This window comes from Cervus canadensis, chromosome 23 (assembly GCF_019320065.1).
Source record: "Cervus canadensis isolate Bull #8, Minnesota chromosome 23, ASM1932006v1, whole genome shotgun sequence".
NCBI classification, from domain to species: Eukaryota; Metazoa; Chordata; class Mammalia; order Artiodactyla; family Cervidae; genus Cervus; species Cervus canadensis.
The window spans coordinates 36,453,377-36,474,481 of NC_057408.1; the positions used below are offsets into that span (position 1 = coordinate 36,453,377).

At 37.2% G+C, this 21,105-nt stretch overlaps 1 protein-coding gene across 3 annotated transcripts in view; it reads left to right on the forward strand.

Moving 5' to 3' along the window:
- RPRD1A (regulation of nuclear pre-mRNA domain containing 1A) overlaps positions 1–21,105 on the forward strand; it is a 65,334-nt gene that overhangs the window by 3,290 nt on the left and 40,939 nt on the right. The window lies entirely within an intron of this gene.

Genomic DNA, 21,105 nt, shown 5'->3' on the forward strand with positions numbered 1-21,105 from the left:
CCCTACAAGCATTACTAGGAACAAAGCTAGTGGAGGTGTTAATTCCAGCTGAGCTATTTCAAATCCTAAAAAATAATGCTGTGAAAGTGCTGCATTCAATATGCCAGCAAATTTGGAAAACCCAGCCATGGTCACAGGACTGGAAAATGTCAGTTTTCATTCCAATTGGAAAGAAGGGCAATGCCAAAGAATGTTCAAACTACCATACAATTGCGCTCATTTCACATGCTAGCAAGGTAATGCTCAAACTTCTTCAAGCCAGGCTTGCAACAACAGTATATAAACTGAGAACTTCAGATGTACAAGCTGAATTTAGAAAAGGCAGAGGAACCAGAGATCAAATTGCCAACATCCTTTGGATCATAGAAAAAGCAAGAGAATTCCAGAAAAACATCTATTTCTGCTTCATTGACTACACTAAAGCCTTTGACTGTGTGGATAACAACAACCTTGGAAAATTCCTAAAGAGATGGAAATACCAGACCACCCTACTTGCCTCCTGAGAAACATGTTTACAGGTCAAGAGGCGACAATTAGAACCAGACATGAAACAAGGGACTAGTTCAAAATTGAGAAAGGAGTACGTCAAGGCTGTATATTGTCACCCTGCTCATTTAACATATATGCAGAGAACATCATGAGAAATGCCAGGGTGGATGAAGCATAAGCTGGAATCAGTATTGCGGGGAGAAATATCAGTAACCTCAGACAGGCACATGATACCACCCTTACGGCAGAAAGTGAAGAGAAACTAAAGAGCTTCTTGGTGAAATTGAAAGAGGAGAGTGAAAAAGCTGGCTTAAAACTCAACATTCAAAAAAACGAAGATCATGGTTTCCAGTCCCATCACTTTGTGGCAAATAGATGGGGGAAAAGTGGAAACAGTGGCAGATTTTATTTTCTTGAGCTCCAAAATCACTGTAGATGATGACTGCAGCCACAAAAGTAAAAGACGCTTGCTCCTTGGAAGAAAAGCTATAACAGACCTAGACAGTGTATTAAAAAGCAGAGACATTACTTTGCTGGTAAAGGTCAGTATAGTCAAAGCTATGGTTTTTCCAGTAGTCTATGTACAGGTGTGAGAGTTGGACCATAAAGAAGGCTGAATGCCGAAAAATTGATGCTTTCAAATTGTGGTGCTGGAGAAAATTGTTGAGAATTCCATGGACAGCAAGGAGATCAAACCAGTCAATCCTAAAGGAAATCAACCCTGAATGTTCATTGAAAGGACTGAAGCTGAAGCTCCCATACTTTGGCCACCTGTTTCGAAGAGCCGACTCATTGGAAAAGACCCTGATGCTGGGCAAGATTGAAGGCAAAAAGAGAAGGGGGGAGGAGAGGATGAGATGGTTAGATAGCATCACCATCTCAATGGATATGAATCTGAGCAATCTCTGGGACGTGGTGGAGGACAAAGGAGCCTGGCGTGTTGCAGTCCATGGGATCACAAAGAGTCTGACGTGACTTGGTGACTGAACAATGGCAGCAGTTGTTTTAGAATTTTAAAAATACAGTTAATATGCTATAACTAGAATGTAGAAAGCTTTTAATGATTAAAAATAATTTCACTTTATATATTTATAGTTGATGCCTTAAAATATGTTTTCGGCCATCACTCTGCTGATGATTCAGTAATTTTTTTTTCTTTTTTAGCAGTCTAAATGTCACTGGTATTTCTTGAGCACGTCAAACTTAACATGTACAATATAACAATTTATCATCTTTCCCCACTCTTGTCCCACTTCCCTGTTACTCTTCCTATATTTACTATTTCAGTGAAAAGAATTACTGTCTACCAGTTGCCTAAACTCAGAACTTAAAGGTTGTCTGGATGCCTCGCTTCATACCTGCAACTTTTTTTATTACTGTTTTAGCAGTACTTTGTGTCCTGTCCCACCCTGCTGCCTAACCCCTCATCTTGTTAGTTTTTAATCTTTTATTTATTTGTCTCATAGAGTCTTAGTTGAGGCATACAGCATCTTCTGTTGCAGGGCGGGGCGATGGACGAGCTCTAGAGCCGATAGGCTTGGTGGTTATGGCTCACGGGCTTAGCTGCCTCCTGCCATGTGAGATCTTAGGTCCCCCACCAGGAATCGAACTCATGCCCCTGCATTGGAAGGTTAATTCCTAACCAGTGGACCACCAGGAAAGTCCCGTCCACCTCTTTTACTAACACTCTTGCAGTAATTTTACTTCTAGGTGTGTATTCACAAGAATTGAAAACAGGTATTCAGACGAATACTTTACAAGAATACTCATAGCAGTACAATTCACAGTACCCAAAAGGTGAAAACAGCCTGACTGTCCCTTAGTGCATGAATAGATTTGTGTGGTATATCCATGCACAGAAATACTATTCTGCCTTAAAAAGGAGTGAAATGCCAATTCATGGTACAATGTGGGTGAACCTCAAAAACATGTGATGTGAAAGAAGCCAGGCACAAAAGGTCACATATTGTAGGATTCCTTTTTATATGAAATATCCAGAATAGATGAATCCACAAAGAGAGAAAGTCATTGCCAGAGACTGGAGAGAAGAGGAATGGGAAATGAATGACTTGAATGGGTCTGAGGTTGTCTTTGAGGGTGACAAAAGTGTTTTGGAATTAGGTATAGGTGATGGTTGCACAACTGTATGATAAATGTCCCTGGGTTATATACTTTAACATTGTTAATTTAAACTTATATGAATTTCCTCTCAACTCAAAAAAGATATAGGAAGTTCCTCAGCAGCCTCGCAATTAAGACTGCACTTTCATTGTTGAAGGTCCAGGTTTGATCCCTGACTGGGGAACTAAGATCCCACAAGCTGCACAGTGTGGCCAAAATAAATAAAGTAAAAATTAATTAAAAAGATTAAAAAATTTAAAAAGATGATTCAACACCTTTTTGTATATCTTTACGTTGTCCTCACAAACTACATCTTGTGTATGTTGTGTGCCCATCATCATATTTTTAGAAACTTCTGACATGTTAAGGCTAATAATGAACTCCAATTACAAACATTTACCTGTTTGAGGAAGACTTGGAAAAAATTTCCAGCTTTTCCAGTCTATCATATTGTTCTGCTCTTCCCATATTTATCTATTCTTAGAGAAGTGGTTCTAAAAGTGTGGTCACTGGGTCCCCTTTGGTGGATCATCAACACCCTTTTAGGAAGCATGTGAGACAAGGTAAAAATTATTTTCAAATACTAAGATATTCTCTCTCACACAGCTCTTTTCACTGTGTTGGTATGTTCTTTGATGGGGTAAAAGGAAAAGTGGGTGAAAACTGGTAGTGCCTGATCATTAATCAAGGCAGAAGCACCAGACTGTACTAGTAATCATTGTATTTTTCAAACTGCATGCTCACGGCTAAAAAATGGCACTTTCCTGACTATGCTCATCACAGTAGCTCAGCTTACTGATTTTATTAAATCTTGACACTTGTGTGCATGTGTCTGTGTGTGTGCTTGGGCTTTTTTCATTATGGTAAAATATATGAAACATAAAATTTAACACTTTAACCTTTTTCCCCCTCTTTTAGTAAAATATACATAATATTAATTTACCATTTTAACCATTTTTTAACTGTACAGTTAAGTCCATTCACACTGTTTTGCAACTGTCATCACCATCCTCCTCCAGAACTTTTTTCATTTTCCCAAACTGAAACTCCATTCCCATTAAACAGTAATTCCCTATTCTCTTCCACCCTCTGGCAACCACTCACTTCTGTGAGTATGAATTTGGCCACTCTGGGTTGCCTCATTTAAGTGAAATCATGGAATTTATTCTTTTGGGAGTGGCTTATTTAACAACATTATTTTCAAGGTTCATCCATGCTGTAGCATGTGTCAGACTTTTTTCCCTTTTTAAGAGGTAAATAATAGTCTTATATCTATATACCAGCTTTTAGTTAATCATCTATTGATGGCACTAGGGTTGCTTCCACTTTGGGGCTATTGTGAGCAACACTGGTTATGAACATGATTGTACAGATATCTGTGTGAGTCCCTTCTTTAGTTCTTTTGAGTATGTACCCAGAAGTGAAGTTGGTAGATCATGTGGTAATTCTGTGTTTAGTTTTTTGAAGAATAACTGTACTGTTTTCCACACTGACTGTGCCATTTTACATTGCCACCCACTTGCAGTGTACCAGGATTCCAATTTCTGCACATCTTCATCAGTACACATTATTTTCTGTTTTTGTTTGTTTGTTTTGAAAAAAGACATTCTAATGATTGTGAAGTAGTATCTGTGGTTTAATTTTCATTTCCATACTGACTAGTGAAGACTATATATGCAGGTGTTTCTTTCTGGGCTCTTTATTCTATTCTTTTGGTTTGTACGTCTGTTCTTATGCCTATACTATACTATTCTGATTACTATTGTTTTCTCTTAGGTACTGAAATCAGGGAATAGTCTTTTAACTTTAATTTTCTTTTTTAAGATTGTTTTGGCTATTTAGGATCAGTTGGAAATCTATACGAATTTTAGGTTAGGTTTTTTGATTTCTGTCAAAATGCCATTGGCAGTTTGGCAGGGATTCCATTTAATTTGTAGGTTGCTTTGAATACAGTTATCTTAGTAGTATTAAGTCTTCCAATCCATGAAAATGAGATATATTTCCGCTTATTTGTATCTTTTATTTCTTGTTACGGTTTTCAGTATACAAGCCTTATATCTGTTTGGTTAAATTTATTCCTAAATATTTTATTCTTTTTTGATAAAATTATAAATAGAATTCTTAGTTTATTTTTTCTATTGTTCATTGTTAGTTTATAGAAATGCAATTCATTTTTGAATGTTTTATATTCTGCAAGTTTGCTGAATTCATTTATTATTTCTAAGTTTTTTGTGGACTCATTAGGGTTTTATAACAAGTAACATCGATGAACAGAGATAATTTTACTTCTTTGCTTCTAATTTGGATCTTATTTCTTTTTCTTGCCTGATTGCTCTCACTAGAAGTTTCAGTAGTATGTTGAATAAAAGTGGTGAAAGTAAGCATTCTTCTCTTTTTCCGGATTGTAGGGGAAAAGCTCTCAGTGACTAGAGAATCACATTAGATGTGATTACATGTCTTTTAAATAATCTGTGTAACAAAATGAGAGGTATACATGAAGTTCTGTATACTGCACATTCTGGAGGAAATACACCTGTGTGATTGCTTTCTGAGCTAAACCAGCTGCTTTTTTCATGGAATACCATTTTGTTTCAAAAAACTGATGCGAGAAACTGTGATTATTGAAACATGGATATTTGCCAGATGTTTTCTCAAAATGACTGTAATGACTGTTTAATCAAGAAAGACAACTGACAGTATTTGTTGTCCATTATAAAATTTTCAAGCAAAAATTAGAATTTTGGAAAATTTTTAAGCAAAAATTAGAATTTTGGAAAACTTAATGTGCTTAATGTGCTATCTTGAGCCTGACACCTGATTCTCAGTGCTTTTAAACACTCTTCCAATGAAGTCAGTAGTGATACTTTTGCAAATGTGATTTTTAAAAATAATTACCTAATAAAAGCAAACCAGTGTTTATCAAGAAACTAATATGTGATTTACAAAATGATATGTAAGTCAAAGATCCATTCAAAGAGCATGGTAGATTAAAGTATTTTAATGTAAGAGAGTTTTAGAAGTTCACTAATATGTTTTTAGATTACATATTGCAATTTAGAATCTTTTTAAAAACTATGGCTTTTTGGATTTTGGTGTAGTTTCAAAGAATATCCGCAACTATCTGTAACTGTTCAGTTTGCTCTTACCAAGTTTATCTGGGTGTGGTCTGCTTTTTTTCATTACTTTCAGTAAAACAATGTATTGTAGTATATTCTATAGGGTGACAGGAGAATCCATCTGTATTCTGTTGAGGTGGAGATTTGCAAAAATGTAAAACAGTATGACTCACTTAAGAGTTTTGGGGGAGAAATGTATTTCTTAAACAAATGCTATTTGTGTTAACATGTAATTTTAAAGATTATGTTAAGAATTCCTTTGTTTTAATTTTTAATAAGGTGCATATTGATGGGTATAAGAGCATGAAGGGATTCTGAGACCAGAAAGTTTGAGAGCTGTTTTCAGATTAACAGAGACCATGAGTGCTTCACATTAATTTTATTTTAGCTCATTGTGCCTAATTCAGTGTAGTAATTGTTTTCATTTTTAAAGCTCTAGCTTTCAGATTCTTTTGGAGTTAAGTAACTGAAATTGATATTAATGTCTATAAATAAAAATGTAGAGTGAACTCTGGATTTTCTTCTAACCACCGTCTTCTGGAAGTGCTGGTGTAGTCATTTTTTAGCCCCCAAACATGATATTTTAAAAAATAGTGTTTATTTTTCTATAATAATAGATTCACAGTCAGTTTTAGGAAATAATGCAGAGAGATCCTGCTTACCTGCTGCCAGCTTTCGCCAATGGTAACATCACAGACAACTAGTTTTTTAAAAAAATCTCTGATATTATAGATCCTGCAAAACATCACAGCTGTGGTATTGACATTGATATAGTCAAAATATGGAACATACCCATCACCACGAGCAATCCCTCGTGTTGCCTCTTAGCTACATCCACCTCAATCCCAACACACCCCCGTTTAATCCTAGTTGATCAAATTTTTCTTTATAAATTATGTTTTTAGTGTCAAGTTTAAGAACTCTGATTAGACCTGTTTTTCCGAAGATTTTTTCCCCGTGTGTTTTGTTGTAAAATATTTATAGTTTTGCATTTAAGTCCATATTCCTTTTTGAGTTAATTTTTATATAAGGTGTAAAATTTAGATCAATGTTTAAATGATCTAGTATCCTCTGTTGAAAAAGCAGGCTATCTTTCCCTTGTTGAATTGCTTTGCTACTTTATCAAAAGTATACTGCTCTGTCGCATATTTGTGCCAGTCTGTTTCTGTGTTCTCTGGTCTAGTTCATTGATCCATGTGTGTTTCCTTTCACCAGTGCCACAGGTAGTCTTTGTTACTCTGTTAGCTATGTGAAAGTCTTGAAATCGGGTAGATTGATTCCTTGCAGAATTGTTTTAGCTCTTCTGGTTCTTTTGCCTTTCTCAACAGATTTCAGAATAATCTGGTCTATATCAATAAAGATTATTTTGCTTAGGGTTTTTGATAAGAGTTGCATTAATCCAGTTTAGGGAGAATTGACACCTTAATTATGTCACATCTTCTAATCCAGGAATATAGTATATTTCTCCATTTATTTATAATTTTTGATGTTTTTTATAGCTCTCAAATAGCTTTCAGCACACAAGTCCTGTGTTTTGTTATACTTACATTTAAATATATTGATTATTTGGAGCAATTTAAAAGGATATTGTATTTTTAATTTTACTGTTCACATATTTATTGCTAATATATTGAAATACATACTTCAATATGAAAGGCTGTATATTGTCACCCTGCTCATTTAACTTATATACAGAGCACATCATGCGAAATGCTGGGCTGGATGAAGCACAAGCTGGAATCAAGATTGCCAGGAGAAATATCAACAACCTCAGATACACAGATGACACCGCCCTTATGGCAGAAAGCGAAGAAGAACTAAAAAGCCTCTTGATGAAAGTGAAAGCGGAGAGTGAAAAAGTTGGTTTAAAATTCAACATTCAAAAAACAAACATCATGGCATCCGGTCCCATCACTTCATGGCAAATAGATGGGGAAACAGTGGAAACAGTGAGACATTTTCTTTTTTGGGGCTCCAAAATCATTGCAGAGATGACTGTAGCCGTGAAAACAAAAAACTCTTGCTCCTTGGAAGAAAAGCTGTGATGAACCTAGGCAGCATATTAGAAAGCAGAGACATTACTTTGCAAACAAAGGTCCATCCATGTTTCCAGTAGTCATGTATGGATGTGAGAGTTGGACTATAAAGAAAGCTAAGCGCCGAAGAATTGATGCTTTTGAACTGTGGTGTTGGAGAAGACTCTTGAGAGCCCCTTGGACTGCAAGGAGATCCAACCAATCAATCCTAGAGGAAGTCAGTCCTGAATATTCATTGGAAGGACTGATGCTAAAGCTGAAACTCCAATACTTTGGCCACGTGATGTGAAGAACTGACTCATTTGAAAAGACCCTGATGCTGGGAAAGATTGAAGGTGGGAGGAGAAGGGGACAAGAGAGGATGAGATGGTTGGATGGCATCACTGACTGGATGGACATGAGTTTGAGTAGCCTCCGGGAGTTGGTGATGGACAGAAAAGCCTGGCGTGCTACAGTCCATGGGGTCGATGTGGATGGACCTTGAGACATAATGCTGTTTGAAATAAATCAGGGAAAGAAATACTGTACGATCTCATATGTTGAATCTTTCTTTCTTTTTTCTTTTTTTTAAAAAAAGGCCATGTACCCAAACTCATAGAAAAAGAAATCAGGTTTGTAGTTGCTAGAAGTAGAAGATGGTCAAAAGGTGCAAACTAAGTTTTAAGATAAATAAATAGTAGGGATGTAATGTACAAAATGACGGCTGTCATTAACATTGCTGTATGGTGGCTCAGGTGGTAAAGCATCCGCCTGCAGTGTGGGAGACCCGTGTTTGCTCCCCGGGTTGGGAGGATCTCCTGGAGAAGGGAATGGCTACCCACTCCAGTATTCTGGCCTGGAGAATTCCATGGACAGAGGAGCTGGCAGGCTGCAGTGCATGGGGTGGCAAGGGCTCGGACACGATTGAGTGACTAGCAGTTTAGTATGGTATATATGACTCTGTTAAGAAAGTAAAGCCCAAGAGGTCTCATCACAAGGAGAAAAAAGTTTTTTTTAATTTTTTTTCTTTTTTTTTTGCATCTATATGAGATGACAGATTTTAACTTAATTGTGGCAGTCCGTTCACAGTATATGTAAGCATTGTGCTGTACACTCCTTAAATGATATAGTGCGTTGTGTCAGTTGTATCTCAAAAACTGGGGTGGGGGAAGCAGCTTTATTTTTGTGTGTCACTTTCGTTTATTTCTGCTTCTACTTTTTTTATTTCCCCCTATTTCCTTGTTTTATATATTTATTTTTATGTTGTTCTTAATGTAGCTTTTTGAGGTAAGAGCTTATATTATTGGCTTTAGACTTGTTCATCTTTTCTGGCATGTGCATTTAGTACTGCAAGTTTCTCTCAGTACTGCTTCAGCTTTATTCCAGAAAATTTGAATTTTCAGCATATTTGCATATGCTAGTTGAAGCATTTATATGATGGCTGTCTTAAAATTTTTTATCAATTCTCAAATCTCTGTCATCTTTGTATTGGCAGCTATTGATTGCCTTTTTTCGTTCAGTTTGAGATCTTGATGCTTGGTGGATTTTTTGCTTGATCCATAGATTTTTTTTGGTATTATATTATGAGACTTTGGACCTTATCGATTTCTATTTTACTTGGGTTTCTCTGACACCACCCCATCAGGGGAGGGAGGTCTTCTTCATTACTGTTGTGTGTGAGTGGGGGTTTTAGCGTCCCGTGAGACTTCCCCTGCTCCCACAGACGTGTAAAAGTGAATGTGTGGGCCCAGTACTGCTGGACCATGGTGGAGGTCCTGACTTTCCACTAGTCCTTCTGTGACTCCACCCCAGTGAGGAGTGTGTCCCTACTGCTGGGTGGGGTGGAAGCCCAGGCTCTCTGCTTTGCCTTCTCTGACACCGCTCTAGAGAGGTGTTATGCTCCACGTTACGGGCTTTGCTGGCGTGGGTGTGAGTGGGGCCACTGATTCTGTTTTCTTTTCCTTTCTGTAGTGTGTTTGGTTGGAGTAGGTAGATTATTTTCTAGAAGTTTTCTGTCTTTTTAGGCTGCCCTTTTCCTACTCCTTTGACTAGAGTGAGAAGGCTTCTGTTGGGGGTTTTTATATCTGCACCTGTTAGGACTTCTGGGTTGCTGGCCTCATCAACTTTGAATCTGAGATATCTGAGGCAAAATGAAAACTCTGGGAACCCACCTTGTGTTGAACTCTCAAGGCCCCTCACCAGTCTACCTTCTTTTTTTTTTTTTCCTGTGTTTGGTTTATTTATTATGTCCAGGATTTGTAGTTTTACTTTGAGGAGGACTAGAAAAATGTATGTCTGCTCTATCTTCTCAGAAGCAGAAGTCTCCTACAAATTGGTCTTTATATTGGAATTGGGACACATCATTTGTAACTCTGAGACTATTGTTTTCTACCAGTGTTTTCTTGTCTTTGATATTATAGGATATTTTCAGGTTTATGTGTTAAGTATTTTTAACAAGTTTATTTTAATGTAGCTGTATGCCAAGCACTTTTGCTTTTTATTGCTTTAAAGCATGCCTTTATTGTATGTGTTTTAAAATACAATAGTATGTAAAACTGCTAAGTAAACTTGATTGCAGAGAGGTCAATTATCCCCATATTAATCTGTAACTTCAGAACAGTCAATGAGAAATTTAACTCTAATTCTGTAAATCTTTGAAAAACATGAATGTGCAGAAAGAGCCACGGCAGTTTTTGTCTTGAGAATTTTGACAGTTTTGACCGGAAAACAGTAATAGAAATAGTATGTCCTTCTCGGTATCCATGGAGACTGTGAAGACATTGAAATGAGCGGAGCATGTTATTGGTACAGGAATAATAATATATATGGAGGACACAGAGTAGAGATTTGTGAGGAGACCTACTTTATGTGAGCATTTGGTGAATTAGACACTTGAAATTCATGGGCTAAGAGCTAGGATGTGCTGGGTGCTGAGTTGTTTCATTCGTATCCAGCTCTTGACAACCCTGTGACTGTAGCCTGCCTCTGTTCATGGGGGTCCTCGGGGCAAGAATACTGGAGTGGGTTGCCATGCCCTCCTCCAGGGGATCTTCCTGACCCAGGGATTGAACCTGCATCTCTTAAGTCTCCTGCATTGGCAGACAGATTTTTTTACCACTAGCGTCACCTGGGAAGGCCAAAGAGGATATTAACAAGTAATTCTTAGATTCCTGACTAATATCATATATGAAATTAATTCAGGTGAATTACAGATACAGCACTGAAAAGATTCAACTATAGAGTCATATAAGAAAAAGTATATATTTATAATTTCTAGTTTTGGATCATGAATACAGTATAGGCCATGAGTCATATAGGAAATAGATTTGGCCACATAAAATTATAAATTACCTGAATGCAGAAAATACCAAGTTTTGGTTTTAAGCAACAGGTTCGGAGAATATATTTGCATTACCTAAGATAGGAAAAAGCTAATATTCATCACACATACGATGCTCTTGTGAGTTATGACAAGAAAAAGAGCTCAGTAGAAAAATGGGGAACATGCTGTGAATAGGCAATTTACAAAAGAAGGAACATAAATAAATGAGTTTTAGTAGTATATAGGGAATTACAAATAAAAACACAATCATTTTACTCTGGGGGGATTGGCAGAGACCTTAAATATTAATAGTAGTATGTTGATGATGTAGAGAAATGAACATTTTCATGTGGTAGGAATACACGCAGTTGCCCTCTTTGGTGGGCAGCCTGACAGTGTCTGTCAAAATTTAAACAACATACCTTTTAACCTATCACCTCTGCCTGTTAGAATCTATCCTGTAGACATACTTGCTCAGGTTTACAAAGATGAAAGATGTTAAAGATTTGAAACAACATATACATGTATCACGTGACTACAGTTCAGTCACACAGTCGTGTCCAACTCTTTGCTACCCCATGGACTGCAGCACACCAAGCTTCCCTGTCCATCACCAACTCCCAGAACTTGCTCAGACTCATGTCCATCGAATTGATGATGCCATCCAGTCATTTCATCCTCTGTCATCCCATTCTCCTCCCGCCTTCAAGCTTTCCCAGCATCAGGGTCTTTTCAAAGAAGTCAGTTCTTCGCATCAGGTGGCCAAAATATTGGAGTTTCAGCTTCAGCATCAGCCCTTCAAATGAGTATTCAGGACTCATTTCCTTTAGGATGGACTGGTTGGATCTCCTTGCAGTCCAAGGGGCTCTCGAGAGTCTTCTCCAACACCACAGTTCAAAAGCATCAATTAAGTAGTTATTAAAAGGAACGAGGCTCCTAAAGAATTTGGTGACAGATCTGTTTATGAATACAAAAATGCTTTGGATACTTGAAGTGTGAAAAAACTGCAAAACATTATGTATAGCATGATCTTATTGAAGAAAAAAATCCTCTGTATGTGGGTATCTGTGGACATGTGAATGAGTATATGGTATTTGCAAAGGCAGAGTTGTGTGAAAAGGATACACACACTATAATAATGAGCTCATTCATGATAAGGGGGTGGAGATGAAAGGAGAATTCACTTTTTACACTCCAACTTTACTTAGATTTTTAACTATTTATGATAGACAAAATTATATACAGAAGTAGGAGACAATAAGATTTTGAACTTCAGTGAACCCATCACCCAGCTTCAGCATTATTAATGTTACATCTTTCTGATTTCATCTCCCTAAATCTTCCCTACCCTGATAGTTTTTTTCCTGTTTTTTTTTTTTTTAAAGCAAAACCTAGACTTCAGAACATTTACATATATTTATAATTGATAAAGTAAGCTTTATGTTAAAATTTTAATATAATTGTAAGAGTTCTGTCACACCTAAGAAAGTTAACTTTGTTGATTTTTTTTATTTTTTTGAACATAGTTCATATTCAGTATTCTAGATTCCCTGAAAAATGTCTCTTTGTAGTTAAATGTTCAAAACAGAATCCAACAAGGTCCATTTATGACATTTGGTTAACAGGTCTTTTAAATTTGTGGGTCCCCCCCCACACATTTTCTCATGCAGTTTATTTGTTAAGATTATCAGATGGGCTATATAATTTCCCTCCTTAGGCATTTGACTGATTCCATCCTATGGTGTCATTTTCAAAGAATACTTTATTGCCTGTTTTATGCACTTCTTGCTGCATCACATTAAGAAATATCTAATACCAAGTTTGTTTTCTGTTTAAAAGTGAGATTGATCAGTGGATTTATTTGTATCATTGTGAATCTGTTATAAAGTTCCCTATCACCTTTCACAGGCTTTCCAGATGGGGCAGTGGTAAAGAATCCACCTGCCAATGCAGGAGACTCAGGAGATGTGGATTCGATCCCTGAGTAGGAAAGATCCCCTGGAGGAGGAAATGGCAACCCACTCCAGTATTCTTCCAATGGACAGAGGAGCCTGGCGGGCTATAGTCCTTGGGATCGCAAAGCTTAGATGTGACTGGGCGCAGACACACATGCACCATCACCTTTCACCAAGTGCTTTTAGCAGCGTGTGATGGTAGTTGGTTAGACTCTTTATTTTTTATCAGGAGTTGCAAAATTATGAATTTTTAATTATTTCATTCTTTCTGTGTTTATTATCCAGAGTTCTTTTCTAACAGTGGTTCTCAAAAACATGGGCCTCTGCAGCATCGGCGTCACCTATTTGTTGAAAATGCAAATTCTTTGGTCCTGTCCAGACCTATCTCAGAAACTGTGTCAGTAGGAACCAGTTATCTGCGTATTAACAAGCCCTCTAAGTGATTCTGAGCATGCTGAAATTTGAGCATTTGTGTATAAGAACTTCCCTTCATCAACCATTGACTCTGGAATACAGTTCACACAGGAAAAGGAGGCTAAATGGCTCATTTTTCCCCCCTTTGTCAACTAGATCAGTTACTTAGCAACCACTTTTTTAAAGTATTTTTTATGAACTTACAGATTTTAGATGATTATGTTTCGGACCGTTGAGTCATCTTTTTGATACTCTGGTCAGTGGCGGTATCCTGGAGCATTGCCTTTGTCCTTTGGCTACAACTGGTAGTTTTTAAAGTAGGTTTCTTACTTTCTATCATGACAAGATGTTACAGGCTCATCTTATGTAGTTCCTGCTTTTGTTAATAAAATATTATTTAGGGATTGTAGTAGGTGTTGATTTGATTTCAGTGCATTTCTCTGAGTGCATTTAATTACTTCAACACTTATTTCATTGGTAAATGGGGATAATTACTCTGTAGGGTTGTTTTGAAGATTAAAAGAGATATGTAATAAACTTTTAGAATAGTGCCTAGGTCTTAAGAAACTTAGTGTTATTTTAAAGATATTATTTTTAATAGACCAAAAAAGTTATAGTTTCATTTCTCTATATGCATAACGTGAACAATGTGACATGTATTCTGTAGATCTTTTCCAGTTTGCATTGTCTTTTATAGTGGTATAGTGGTCTGGGGTGAAGTTTGTGCTTTGGAAGAGCAGCAAGTCCACACTACCCAGGAGCCCTATTCAGTATGTGGCTCACGTGCATCATTTAATATATAGCTCATGTGTTTCCTGTTTTGACAGGTTTTTTTTTGGTAATTCTGAATCCCCGTCAGAGTCTTTCTTGATCTTCCCTCAAAGTAAAGCAATCTACTGTGTGTGTGCTTGTGTGGATATGTTTAATTCAATAATATGTCTTAGATATCTTTCTATATCTGTATATAAATCTATCTCAATTTCTAATAGCTATAGAGTATGGATTATATGAATATATCATGATTTATCTAACTCTGTCTTTTGTGTTGTTTCGTGATTATCCTTCTTGGTTTTTTGTGCATTTATGAGAAGATCCCATAGGATAAAGTCCTAAAAGGGAAATCTGCAGGGTTAAGGGATTTGTGCATTTACATTTTTCATAAGTATTGCCAAATTATTTTTGTAAAAAGTCACACTAATTGAAATCTTAATCATGTTTGAAGGTATCTAAAGAGGATAATCTTAACTCACACTCTTGCCAACTTTAGTGTCAGACTTTTGTCTTGATCAGTCAAATAGGTAGAAAGTGGTAGTTGGCTTTAATTGATTAACATTTGTAGTTCTTTGACCTTCCCATTCACACTGTTTGCTTATTTTTCTGTGGGGTTATGTTTTGTGAGAACTCTAAAATGGAGGAGAGGGGAAAGGAAAATATTTGAACTGGAGTAGCTGTATCTGTAAGAAAGTTTGTCTTTTCATAATTTGAATTTGAAGTTGAGGTTTCTGAGAGTAGTGTAATTGCATTCCCCTTTTAGCTGCTGGGTGAGGTGAAGACCAGAAGCTAAGTTAATAGAACCAATAATTACAGACATAAAGGTTTAGCCCAAAATTTATTGATTTAGTAAATGTTGAGCAAATTATGACTTAGCTGCTGGGCTTGATTCCATAGATTGGTGGATGAGCCTGACAATTGTTCCTTTCGATGGAATTTAATTGGGAAGCACTAGGTTAAATGAAAACAGTTAAATGGTTGGAATAAATGCTCCATAGGAAAAGTATGAGGTGGCATGAGAGCATATCAGGACTGCCTCACCAGTTTGTGGTGGGTGGTCAGAGAAAAACCAGAGGAACCCGTTTAACTGAGGTCTAAAGCAAGAGTAGGAGTCCAGGAAATTTGGGCTTGAAGAAAGAATAATGTTGAGGTGGAGATAGATCTTTCTGGGCCTTAGGTTGTATTAAGGATTTAAAATGTTATGTGGAGAACAATAGAAAATCTTGGAAGGATTTTAAGCAAGGGATGGGCTACCAAAAGTCTGAGGCATCCTAGCAGTGATACAGGAATACGCCAGCGCTATCCATTTTTCACCCACCTAACCTGTGAAGAAGAAGCCATCTGTGTCTGACTGAACGCTTTGTCCCATCTGGGATAGATAGAATCCATTCAAGAATCATCTGTTGGTTTTTCATTTTCTGTGGCAAAGAGTATTACTAAGTTAAAGTAGTTTCTGCCTTACAACCACCTTAGCCATCCACATGAACATGTTTTCTGGTCTGTGAATCAGTTTATCACGGAAATAAGTGAGGCTGTCCAACAGTTAATAAATCTTGAGTAGATTTTTGTTTCAAGATAATGGGTTTTCTTATTTCCTTCTGTAAGAATTGCACTGATAACTCATTATTTTGTGTGTATATGTACACATGCATGTGTGTGTAATTTTTTTTTTTTTTGCTGCTTCTCTATATAAAGATGTCTCTTGGAAAGAAAGTTCATAATGTTTATAGATAACAGGTTTTTTTTTAGCTATTTGTTGTATTTATCAGCATTATCATCTACTGTGGTTGTAAATTTCAGTCTCCATAGAACACAGTGATTAAATTAGATTATAATATTCCATATCATATCAAAGCAAGTAGGCATGTGGTCTGAACAGTGTAAGAAAATAAGTAGTGATCTTACCATTATCCTATCTGATTATGAAGAAGTAAAAATTATGAATTCATTATGAATTAGACTAGACGTCATTTCTGTAATCCTTTGAATGGTTTGTTTCTTTTTCTTTATTTAATGGCCTGGTCTAATCTTTTTGAAGCTTTGTAACGGATCTTCTATTTGAATTGTTTGTGGGGTTTTTTTTATGATTTTTAAAATTTATTTTTATCGGCTGTGCTGGGTCTTCGTTGCTATGCAGGCTTTTCTCTGCTATGCAGAATAGCGAGCCGGGGCTACTCTGTAGGTGCTGTGCTTGGACTTCTCATTGTGGTGGCTTCTCTTGTTGCAGGGCATGGGCTCCCTGCTCAGTGCTTCAGTAGCTGCAGCCCTTGGGCCCAGTAATAATTGCGGCTCCCAGGCTCTAGTAGCTGTGGCGCTCGGGCTTACTTGCTTCGAGGCTTGTGGGATCTTCCTGGATCAGGGATCAAACCTGTGTCTCCTGCATTGACAGGCACCTTCTTTACCACTGAGCCACCAGGAAAGCCCTCTTTCTGAATTACTAACTGTTTCTTACTTGTGTGATGAACTGAACTTGCTTTGTCTTTTTTGAGGTGTATGCTCAACGTTTTAGGTAATACTATGTTTTCATGGATTAGCTCTCTGAATTTAATAATTGTTATTATTTGTTTTGATGTACCTGTTCATATGGCGACTTCCCTGGTGGCTCAGATGGTAAAACATGTGCCTACAATGCGGGAGACCCGGGTTCAATCCCTGGGTCAGGAAGATCTCCTGGAGAAGGAAATGGCAACCCACTCCAGTATTCTTGCCTGGTAAATCCCATGGACAGAGGAACCTGGTAGGCTATAGTCAGTCCGTGGGGTCGCAAGGAGTCAGACACAAACTGAGCGACTTCATTTCACCTGTCCATATACAAGGTCCCTGGACAAAGACCTATACTTGGTACCTGTGTGTGTGCGTGCATGCTCAGTCGCATCCAGCTCTCTGCACCCCATAGACTGTAGCCCACCAGGCTCCTCTGTCCTTGGGATTTTACAAGTAGGGATACTGGCGTGGGTTGCCATTTCCTTCTCCAAGGGATCTTTTCAACCTAGTGATGGAACCCATGTCTCCTGCATCTCCATAAATTCTTTACCACTGTGCCACCTGCATTGTGGGGAATGCCAGGCTGGATGAAGCACAAGCTGGAATCAAGATTGCCAGGAGAAATATCAGTAACCTCAGATACGCAGATGATACCACCCTATGGCAGAAAGCGAAGAAGAACTAAAGAGTCTCTTAATGAAAGTGAAAGAGGAGAGTGAAAAAGTTGGTTTAAAACTCAACATTCAAAAAACTTAAGGTCATGGCATCTGGTCCCATCACTTCATGGCAAATAGATGGGGAAACAGTGGAAACAGTGAGAAATTTTCTTTTTTGGGGCTCCAAAATCATTGCAGAGGTGACTGTAGCCGTGAAAACAAAAAACTCTTGCTCCTTGGAAGAAAAGCTGTGATCAACCTAGGCAGCATATTAGAAAGCAGAGACATTACTTTGCAAACAAAGGTCCATCTAGTCATGTTTCCAGTAGTCATGTATGGATGTGAGAGTTGGACTATAAAGAAAGCTAAGCGCCGAAGAATTGATGCTTTTGAACTGTGGTGTTGGAGAAGACTCTTGAGAGCCCCTTGGACTGCAAAGAGATCCAACCAGTCAATCCTAGAGGAAATCAGTCCTGAATATTCATTGGAAGGATTGATGCTGAAGCTGAAACTCCAATACTTTGGCCACCTGATGTGAAGAACTGACTCATTGGAAAAGACTCTGATGCTGGGAAAGACTAAAGGCGGGAGCAGAAAGGGACAACAAAGGATGAGATGGTTGGATGGCATCACTGCCTCGATGGACAGGAGTCTGAGCAAACTCCAGGAGTTGGTGATGGACAGGGAATCCTGGCGTGCTGCAGTCCATGGGTTTGCAAAGAGTCGGACACAACTGAGCGACTGAACTGAACTGTGCCACCTGGGAAGCTTTGTGCTTAGTACCTACAGGAGCTTAAAGTTTTGTTTGGTGAGGTGAGATATAAGAAAATGATTTCTCACAATATATTGACTGGTCCTTATTTGGCTTATACTTCATTGGTACAGACATAGCCGTGCACACACAGACTAAGTGAAGTGAGGTGAAAGTCGCTCAGTCGTATCTGACTCTTTGCGACCCCTTGGACTATACAGTCCATGGATTTCTCCATGAATTTCTCCAGGGTAGACTAACTGGGATATAATACTGAGTTTATGGTTGCTTTCAGTGTTGGTGTCATATTATCAGTGGAGAGAGAATTTTAAAAAAAGAACTAACGTAGTCACATGACCTATCTTGTGCCAGTTTTTATGTTGCAAAGTCCTGATTGAATAGGAAAGATTATTTTTGGTCTGAACCCAGCATGGCACACATCAAATATTAAATAAACATGAGTTAAATTGAATGGAAGATTGGGAAATTTGGTGTCTTTACAGGGAGCCCTATGAACAGTAAAAGCATAGGAATTGATTAGGTCAGACCCATTATATAGCCTTACATTCTGTTGCCAATAGAGTTGTTTCTTTAAGAAATTGTGAAATGGCTTGTTTGTCCTTGTTGTTAACTTTGTGTGTTTTAGAAACAATTTATGGATCTGTTATTTACAATTTATAAAAAAATTTATTTGAAAATAATGTGATTTCTTCTGGAATTGCTTATTGTAATTTGTTCCACTAGTTTATTATTTGTTCTACATAAAATTTTAAATGGCAGTACATTTTTTTCCCCTGAAAATTTGGAGAAGGGTATAATTTATGGCAGTTTCTAGGTATTTCTTATATTTTGATGTGATTTCCACAAGGGAAAAAATGAAAAGACTGTCTTGGTATTTGGACCAAGCACAACTGTAAAGTTGTGCTACTGGTACGGAGTTCGTCCTTTGGAATATACTGGGAAATGTATGTTGAAATCTTGTAAATTTTTACTTTAGTATACATTGCAGAAAATGATTCTGAATTATTTTCAGGAGATTAGTAGCTCACAAATTTAAAAAATTGTAAAATATATACTTTAAAATTTTTGTGGTAAAATAAACATAAAATTGAACACTTTAATCATTTTTAAGTGTAAAGTTATAGTGATATTAAGTATATTTATACTGTTGTGCAACTGTCATTAACATACATCTCTAGAACTCTTTTCCTCTTATAAAATTGGAACTCTATCCCCATTAAACAGTAGTTCTCCATATCTCCCTCTTCTCAGCCCCTGACCACCGCCATTCTACTTTGTCTATGAATTTGACTATTCTAGGTACCTGATACAAATGCAGTCATACAGTGTATGTCTTTTTGTGGCAGGCTTGTTTCACTTAACATAGGGATTCTCCAGGCAAGAATTCTGGAGTGGGTTGCCATGCCTTCCTCCAGGGGATCATCCCAACTCAGGGATGGAACCCGGGTCTCACACATTGCAGGTGGATTCTTTACCATCTGAGCATTGTAGCTTGTGTCAGAAAGTTCTTTCTTTTTCAGACCAAGTAGTAGTTTATTCGTGTTTATATACTACGTTTTGCTTATCCATTCATCTGTTGACAGACACTTGGATTATTTCCACCTTTTAGCTGTTGTGAATAATACTGTTAACATTCTGAAACAGTTGGGTTGAATTGCTATTAAATCTTCTCAAAAAGTGATACCCACTTTCGTTTATGACGGGAGGCATAGTCCAGTTGTTAATGTTATGAGGAAGTGCTTTGGAGTTGGACTTCTGTGGTTCAAATCATGACTGCTTCCTTCCTGGCTGTTTCCCTGTGGACAGATAACCTTTTTGATGTCTATTTTTGTTCAACTGCAAAATGCAGATAATAATGATACCTTATATTATTTGGATTAAACTAGGTTTTATATATATATAAAGTGCTAAGAACTAATTTGAGTATTAAATTCTTTTTGATGTCAAGAATGCAAATACTTGGATTAATACTTTCAATACTTAGATTAAATAAGGCCTTGTCTTTGTGTGAGGTTTTCTGTGGGCAAAGGTTAGAATTTTTTTTTTTTTTTTAAAGATAAGGTTGAATACTGGAAATTTGCTGTTATAATCTTCACAGGCAAGGGTCTTGGTATGTTAATCAGTTGTACTCTATGGGTTAGCTGACTAGACAAGAGCCAGAAGAATCAGAAGTTGGTCTCTGTTATTGCCATCTCTCCCTGTATCTTTATTCTGTGCCAGCAACTTTTGAAAGCCCAGTAATTGGTAGACTGCAACTTTAGACAGGCAAATCAGGTTATGCAGTCCGTGGGCACTGCAGGTTTGTGAGGTCTGATCAGTTGTGACTCAATACTTTACAGTCTCTAAAAGAAAAATGTGAACTCAAAATTGGCTTAAATTTTAAATTAAATACTCATATCTTGAGGACTAAGTGCTGTCTGCCCAAATATTTGCCTTAAATCCAATAAACTGACCCACGTGAATAGTACACTGGATCATCAGTCCTTAGAGTAAGTCCCCTACACCAGTGTAATGTGGATGTCACAAAGTATGCTGTTTTTGAATATGACTGTACAACTTTGAATGGTTCCAATTCTAGTAAAATTGTACTGTGAACATAGTATGAACGGTTGTGTTCAACTAATTTTTCCGTGTGTATGTATGAATTTTAAGTCATATTCAGTACTTTTATGCCATTTAACATTTAATCAGTAAAAATGTATTCTGGTTAGATTATTGAAATCTTGTCTGCTCTTTGAGAAGGATAATCGTACCCACAGAATATTGTGAGTAGGGGCATATTTTTTTCAAGATGAATCAGTTATTTAAGGCCATGTAATCCAAAGAGGGGAAACATCTAAACTTTGTCCACTTCGTTTCTCTAACATTTACTCTGTTAGCTTGACAAATACTTATTTCGTAAGTGAAAAAATCTGTAAGTGATCAAAGTGATGCCTCTTTCAACCTCTCTTACATTTTGTTCTGTTTTGTTTCACAGTAACTTAATGATT